The sequence below is a fragment of the Rattus norvegicus genome, chromosome 4 (genome assembly GCF_036323735.1).
Source record: "Rattus norvegicus strain BN/NHsdMcwi chromosome 4, GRCr8, whole genome shotgun sequence".
In the NCBI taxonomy this organism is placed as follows: Eukaryota; Metazoa; Chordata; class Mammalia; order Rodentia; family Muridae; genus Rattus; species Rattus norvegicus.
Window position 1 is genome coordinate 58,793,738 of NC_086022.1, and position 7,520 is coordinate 58,801,257.

General features: G+C 48.9%; 1 pseudogene; it reads left to right on the forward strand.

Annotated features, from left to right (window-relative positions):
* The first annotated feature begins 7,112 nt into the window (after window positions 1-7,112).
* On the forward strand, window positions 7,113-7,264 carry LOC120102707 (small nucleolar RNA SNORA17; annotated as a pseudogene).
* Window positions 7,265-7,520: the final 256 nt, after the last annotated feature.

The following is a 7,520-nucleotide window of genomic DNA, read 5'->3' on the forward strand; positions in this document are numbered from 1 at the left end:
TATATTCCAGATAGAGGCTGGGAACACAGTGGAGAGGATGGTCTTTGACTGGGCAGTCATGGCTCTTCAAGTCTATTGGGCAGAGAACAAACTACCAATCAGAATGCAGAGTAAGGTGAGCTCTGACATAGAGGCAAGGCTGTGCAGAAAGAGCCTGATTCTCTGAGAAGGAAACTAATCGGCCCCAGAGTATAAGGGGGAAAAATGAATGACTGACACCCACAAATGCAGGAGTAATGCCTGAGACAGTACTCAGTACTCGCCGAGGAGTGTTTCTGTCTTATCTCCAGAGCTTGTTGGCTACAAATGTGATTTGCTATCAAACTATTCATTAAAACAGTCACATTGGATGGCTGAGCCAGAGGCCATAAAGAGGCATGGGAGAGAGTTTCACAACAGTACCCAGACCAGTGGTTCTCTATGGGACACTCGGCAATGTCTGGAGATACCCAGGCCCTCTTTCAAGACAGGATCCCAGGTACCTGAGATCAAAACTTCCTATGTAGCTAGGTATGACTTTGAACTCTGCTGCTCCTGCTCCCACCTCTCAAATGAGGGAATCCGGGCATGCACCACCACATCCAGCTTACGTGGTTACTAGAATTCGAACCCAGGGCCACTTCGTGCATCCTAGACAAGGCCTCTGGCTGCTGTGCTACATCTGTATCTATAGATGTTTTTGATGTATGACCACAGAAAAGTGAGCATATTTCTTCCATTTAGTGAGTACAGGCCACAAATATCCAGAACCGTAGAGGGTAACTCACCACAAGAAAGAACTAGCTGTCTCTGTAGTGCTGTTTGGAAATCCTGATCATACTCAAGCCTGCATGGTGGTACCTGGCTATACTCCCACCAGGTGGGAGGGGGAGGCAGGGCAATCAGGAGTCCAAGGCCAATGTCAGCTACACAGGGAGTTCAAGGCTAGCCTGGGATACATGAGATGTTGTACCCTACCACCACTACCACCCCTCAAAAAAGGAGAAGGAGGAGAAGGAATAAGGAGAGCAAGAAGAGGAAGGGGAGGAGGGAGAGGAGGGGGAGGGTAAAGCAACAGTGCCCAGCATGTTTCCCTAGGGGAAGAGGTCCCACAGGAGTTTGCCAGCCATCCCTCTAACACTGGGCTTTCTGAGTGCCTCCCTACCTGTTTCTCATCAGATCCGCTTGGTTCACACCTAGCTAAAAGCTTTATTATCTCTCATTCGTAGTGTTCCTGGCCTTGTGACATTCACTTTTAACTCTAATAAACACTCGTTCCAACTGGACCACAAGTGAGGAACTAGTGGTTCTTACCATGGCTCCCTTTCTCTTAGTACCCATCAGTGAGAATCATTTCAACTCCACAATCCATGTGGTGAGTCAGGAAGCTCCTATCTTTGTAACAGAGGGGGTTGGCAGGGGACCCAAAGTACTAAAACCTGGGGAGCAGATCCTGTGGCCATTTCTGAGCTGAGACTAGAAACCAGTCCGCCTGTTGTCCAGGCCTCAGTCTTGGTCCAGTATAACTGATACCCCTGTGCTATGTATCTCTAGATATCATGAGGAACCAAATGGTACCCTTCAGGGCCATCACCCAATCCAGTGCTTTCTCCTGTTTCAAACCCAGCTGACCGACTTTGGAACATCTGTCCTCTTATTTGAAAGGAAACCTGTATTAACCCATGCATTCAAGCAAGAAATGGAGAAGCTGGAGGAAATGGAACCACACTTCAGAGTACAGACATTCAACTGGTGTTGAGCATCAGTGGAGAAAGTACAGACCCAGCGAAAGGAAAGGCTCTGTGGCCTGCTGGGGCAAGGGCAGGGTGAGGTAAGAAGCCGGACAGTGTAGGGGAGTGTGTGTGGTATCACCAGAGCAGGAGAGCTTGGAGTTGACGCTCACACAGTAGAGTGGAGATAGCACACGGGGCTGGATGGCACACATCTGAGAAGCAGGAGGCAGCCAAGAATCCCCACAGAACTGGTACGCAACTGCAGGTCTATCGGGCTAATGAGGTTCATTCTGTCCTACACTGCATTACAGTTCAGTACACTGCTCTGCACTACAGTACCCAGCACTACACTAGTGCACTGCATTGTACTACAGTACAGAGCTCTGCACTGCAGTACACTACACTACAGTGCACTGCACTGCAGTGCACCATAGTATATTGCACTGCACTATAGCACAGTACGTACACTGCACTGCATGACACCACACTATATGGCACTATACTATGCCACACTGCATTGCACTGCACTGCACTACAGTGCACTGCACTCTACTGCACTACACCACACTACACTACAGTGCACTACAATGCACTGCACTGCATTGTACTACAGTACACAGCTCTGCGCTATAGTATACTACATGACAGTACACTATATTGCACTACACTGTGCCACACTGCACTGCACTACACCGCACTACAGTGCACTGCACCACACTATACTGCACTGCACCGGACTACACTGCACTCACTATACTGCATTCACTACACTGCACTACCCTACCCTACCCTACCCCACCCTACACTACACTCAGCCTCACTCTACACTAAGGGATCCTGAGGTGCTGCCAGAAGAGAGAAGACAAAACCAGGAAGAGTGTCAGGCATTGTGATCTATTCCTATAATCCTGACACACTTGGAAGGCCGAGGTAGGACGATAGCCTTGAGTTGATCGTACCCTGAGCCACACGGGGAATTCCAAGAGAGCCTCAGTTACAGAATGAGTACACGTCTCAGACAAAACAAAAGTAAGGGAGAGGAGCTGGGGGTCTTTTAGGACAGTAGATGGCAGTGGGAGTAGGTGTGAGTGAAAAACAAGAGGCAGGTTACCGTAGGCTACCCTCTCCCCAACCCCCCAAGGTCAAGAAGTTATCTGCTTACAACAGACATTGAAGAGGAGAGGGGTCAGAGATCAGGGGTCCACATAGGAATGCAAAGCCAGGACACAGGCACCCAGCCTCATGACTTATTATACTACTCCATGTCCCGACCCTGACACCCTGAACTTGAATAGTCTGCAAGCTGTACCCTGTCTCACCCAGAGGTGGGTGATTTCTATCTCTGTGATGCCTGTTTGGTAGCAAATATGGCTAGAGTCTAGATTCTAGGCCAAGACCGTGATAGCTGCTTCACCATGGCTACACCATACTCTGCATGGGATCCCCATTGAGATGCTCTTTCCTCCACTGCAGGGCCAGAGGAAGAAGCATCATGAGCCTCCTTAAAGGACTGTCTGCCCATATTCTCTTGCTTTTATTTCCAACCGTTCCCAACCAGGTCTCATAAGAAATACATAAGCAGGGCTGGAGAGATGGCTCAGCAGTTAAGAACACTGACTGCTCTTCCAGAGGTCCTGAGTTCAATTCCTGGCAACCACATGGTGGCTCACAACCATCTGTAATGGAATCCAATGCCCTCTTCTGGTGTGTCTGAAGACAGCAAGTGTACTCATATTTATAATATACAAATATACAATATAGTATACATAAAATAAATAAATCTTTTTTTTAAAGAAACACTAAACAATCAGGTGGTGGTAGCACATGCCTTTAATCCCAGCAGAGTTCCAGGACAGCCAGGACTACACAAAGAAACCCTGTCTCAAAAGAACAAAACAAAAAGCAAAATAAGAGAGAAGAAGAAGAGAGGAAGGAGAGAGAAGAGAGAGGGGGAGAGAGAGAGAGAGAGAGAGAGAGAGAGAGAGAGAGAGAGAGAGAGCGCAAGAAAGCAGATTACACTTCTCTCTTGCCTGGGTGGCCCTGACATTAACTGAGTTTTAAAATATTACCCTTCACCCCTACTCCTTCCTGTGGCTTAGAGATTGGAAGCAAAGGAACACAGAGTGCTGTTGCTGTAGTGTGGGACCAGGGCAGCAGAGCAGGCCCCGTCTCTCACGCTCACCGCATGCCCTGGTCTGGGAGCACGCTGCTGAGGGACTTACTTGTTCAAAGGGTGTCCGAAGGCAGGTCAGGTCCCAACATGTAATTGGAACCAGAGGAAGGACTAATGGGACAGACCTGTAATCTCAGCTACTTGTGGGGCTGAAGTCCGGGAATCATGAGTTCAAGGCCTGCCTGGGCTACAGAGGAAGTTCAAGGATAGAATGGGTAACTTAATGAGATCTTGCCTTAAAAGAAAGAAAGGGAGGAAGAGATAAATAAAGAGGAAAAAGGAAAGGCTGGAGATAAATTTGTCCCCAACCTCATTAAGAGCCATACCTTCTGTCCATTCTGCCTAAGTCCAGACTGTCCTCTCCTCCTGTCAGGTTACAGGGTAAAGGAAAAGAAGGGACCTGGTATGAAGGCCTTCAAGGCCTGGGTGTTAGGGAGGAAGGAGGAGAGAATAGGTTTCAGTCACCAGAGAGTCTTGGGTGTACTCACTTCTCCAAACCTCTTCATCCCCAGGGCTTTGTCTCATCCTTGCCTAATCAGGTGCTTCTAGGCTCCTGGAAGTTGCGCGCCCCCCCCCATCCAACCTGTGTTGGTCAATCCTACTCCACCCACTCACCTGCCCTCCCAACCCCCCCCCCAACCAAAGTGTCATCCTGGGCCCTCTCGCCAGGTGTCATCCGGCTTCCAATCCTCTCTGTGCACTCAGACCCCAGTTCAGTTCCCACTGTGTATGAATGAGTCCTGGGCTTTCCAGCCTTGAGATATGATGTCTTGGCTGACCCCCCCAAGGCCCTCCTCAGCTTTGACCCTCCAGGGCACCTGCAGCCTGGACTGATATCCATGGCTTTAGTTTCCCTTAGGTGTGTGGAAGTGCAGCACAGAGGGTCCAGAGGAGGCTCCACGTGCCAGGAAGGGTAGCTGTGGCTTGGAGATGCAACAGGACCATCCTCTCAGACCTCTAGTCATGCCTGTAATCCCAGCATTTAGGAAGCTGAGGCAAGAGCCTTGACATGAGCTGCAGGCCAGCATAGGTTACACCGTAAGTTGTAGGCTAGCCTGGGATATATAGTGAGACCTGTCTTCAATAAATTCCATGAAAAATAAAGTAAAAGTGAATCGAGGCTGACAATCTAACCCAGGAATCCTTGCTACAACTCACTCCTTGCTTTACGGGGGCTGGGGCAGTGGGAGCCAAAAGCCTAAAATTCTATAGGGGGGAGGGGTAGGGTGGAGAAAGGGAGAAGGGGGGAAATGGATGTCCTGGGGTCCTTCTGCCTGCCACACACACAGAACAAAGGAAAAAAGGATGTCCTATCTACAGCATGGAAACTCAATTGCCTGCTGTCATGTTTGCCCTCCAACCAAGGAAATCAAGAACTTACCAAGACCCGAAGCAGATTCAGGAAGTGGTTTGGAAAGAAGCCCTCAGGGTGCCTCACCTGCAGCAGTGGAGGCCCCAGCATCCGGAGTCAGTTTGGGGAGGGGATTTGTGACAAGCCCACCGAAGGTCTGGTGGCTCTGCCACAGTCCCCCTGAGGGCTGGCATAGGAGTAAGGTCCCCACATACATGTCCTGGCCAGGAGGACAGGACTCGTGAGCAGATGGGGGCCTCTGTAGCAACCGGATGCAGACAGACAACTGTACACGTGTAAAGGCTGCCCCTGCCCCGCCAGACCGGGGCCCCAGCAGTCTGGTAGGTTTTGTCCGTTATTCTGAAGTTTGGCTCTCACTGTGATAGAATATATTAATCCTGGATGTGGTAACATACGAAGGAAGCATATTTTGAAAGTGCTTTAAAAAACATCAAGAATTATGTAGATATGAGTAGGGTTTTCATAAAGCAAGGGGAGCTGTCAGGGCTGTCGACAGAGCAGGAAGTGTCTGAGTTAATCTAACTGGCAGCTCTCATTTTTGAGGTGAGATAGGAGGCTCAATGATATGAAAGGGTATTCTGGGGCCATGTAGAGCAATGACACCAGAGCGGGAATTCAGGGAGGTGGCTGACTGTTCACCCAGAATCCAACGTGGACATAGTGCCCTTTCATATAAATCCATCCCACCCAGCAGCTATAATGAAGGCATATTAATTTTATAGATGAAGAAACTGAGAAAGGATTAAAAAACCACAACAAACAATAGAAAAAAAAAAAAAACCTGGGCTGGAAAGATGGCTCAGTGGTTAAAAGCACTGCCTGCTCTTCCAGAGGTCCTGAGTTCAAATCCCAGCAATCACATGGTGGCTCACAACCATCTGTAATGAGATCTGATGCCCTCCTCTGGTGTGTCTGAAGACAGCTACAATATACTCATATAAATAAAAAATAAGTATTTCTTTAGGGGCCGGAGAGATGGCTCAGCGGTTAAGAGCACTAGCTGCTCTTCCAGAGGTCCTGAGTTCAAATCCCAACAACCACATGGTGGTTCACAACCATCTATAATGGGATCCGATACCCTCTTCTGGTGTGTCTGAAGACAGCTACAGTGTAGTTATATATAATAAATAAATAAATAAAATCTTAAAAACAAACATGGTTTCATTTCAAATCCCAGGAGGTAAGGCAGTTTCTTGCCTGGGTCTCCCAACTGTTGGAGTTACATGTCTGAGCCACCAGACCCAGCCAGGGAAAGGTTTTTGTTATTGTTTGTTTGCTTTTTTGAGACAAGGTCTCTCTATGTGGTCCTGGATGTCCTGGAACTCATTCTATAGTTATATAAACCAGGCTAGTCTCAAAGTCACAGAGATCCACCTGCCTCTGCCTCCTGAGTGCTGGGATGGGTCCCCCCCACCCCCACCCTGTGTGTGTGTGTGTGTGTGTGTGTGTGTGTGTACTCACACTTTCTGATGCACCTGCTCATTCTTGTTGAGTAGCATCCAGTGTATAGATGGGTACCACTGGTTACCCATTCCCTCATCACCAGGAAAACTGGTTTGCTTCCAGTGTGACAGAGTTATGAATAGAGCCACTCTATTCACTCAAATATAGATTCTTGTACAAATGAAGTGACCATTTCTCTTAGACCAGAGAGGAATCGATGAGGGAAGTGGTAAAGAATGGTTGATCTTAGAAGAGTGCCAGGCCGCTTCCCAGAGTCATACAGGAAGTTCCTGTGTACATTGCTCCTGAGTGCCCAGTTCCAGCAGCGGTGCCTCTTTCACAGTGTCAGTTTGCTCATTCGATCTTTGCCGTTCAGAGAGATGTTATGACAGCTTTTGAAAGCAGCTTAGCCCCGGCCTCTAGAGGAGCTGCAGATGTGGCTGCTGTGTCACAATCCCGTCAGTAGGTGGCAGAAGGAGGAGAGAGGTTACACTCTGTTCTCACCTATGAGTGTATCTAACATTCTGATGCTATCTGTAGATAGTAGATCAGTAGCCTAACATTCCTGGAAAAAAAAAAAAGTGAGCCTGAGACAACCACCAGTCCAGCCCCAGGGTCCTGTAGAGGGAGCTAGCCTGTGATGGCCACCAGCCCTGTGCCAGACAGGCCTGGGAGACAGACCATGCCCAAGATGACCCCCATCTGGTGCCATAATGCAAGAGTGGGACACAGCATTCATTGGGTCCATGGCCCTCAGCAACATGGGTTTGTTACCACCAAAGGCCAGGCAGTTGTTCCTGGTCTGGGCTGCTGTCCTGGG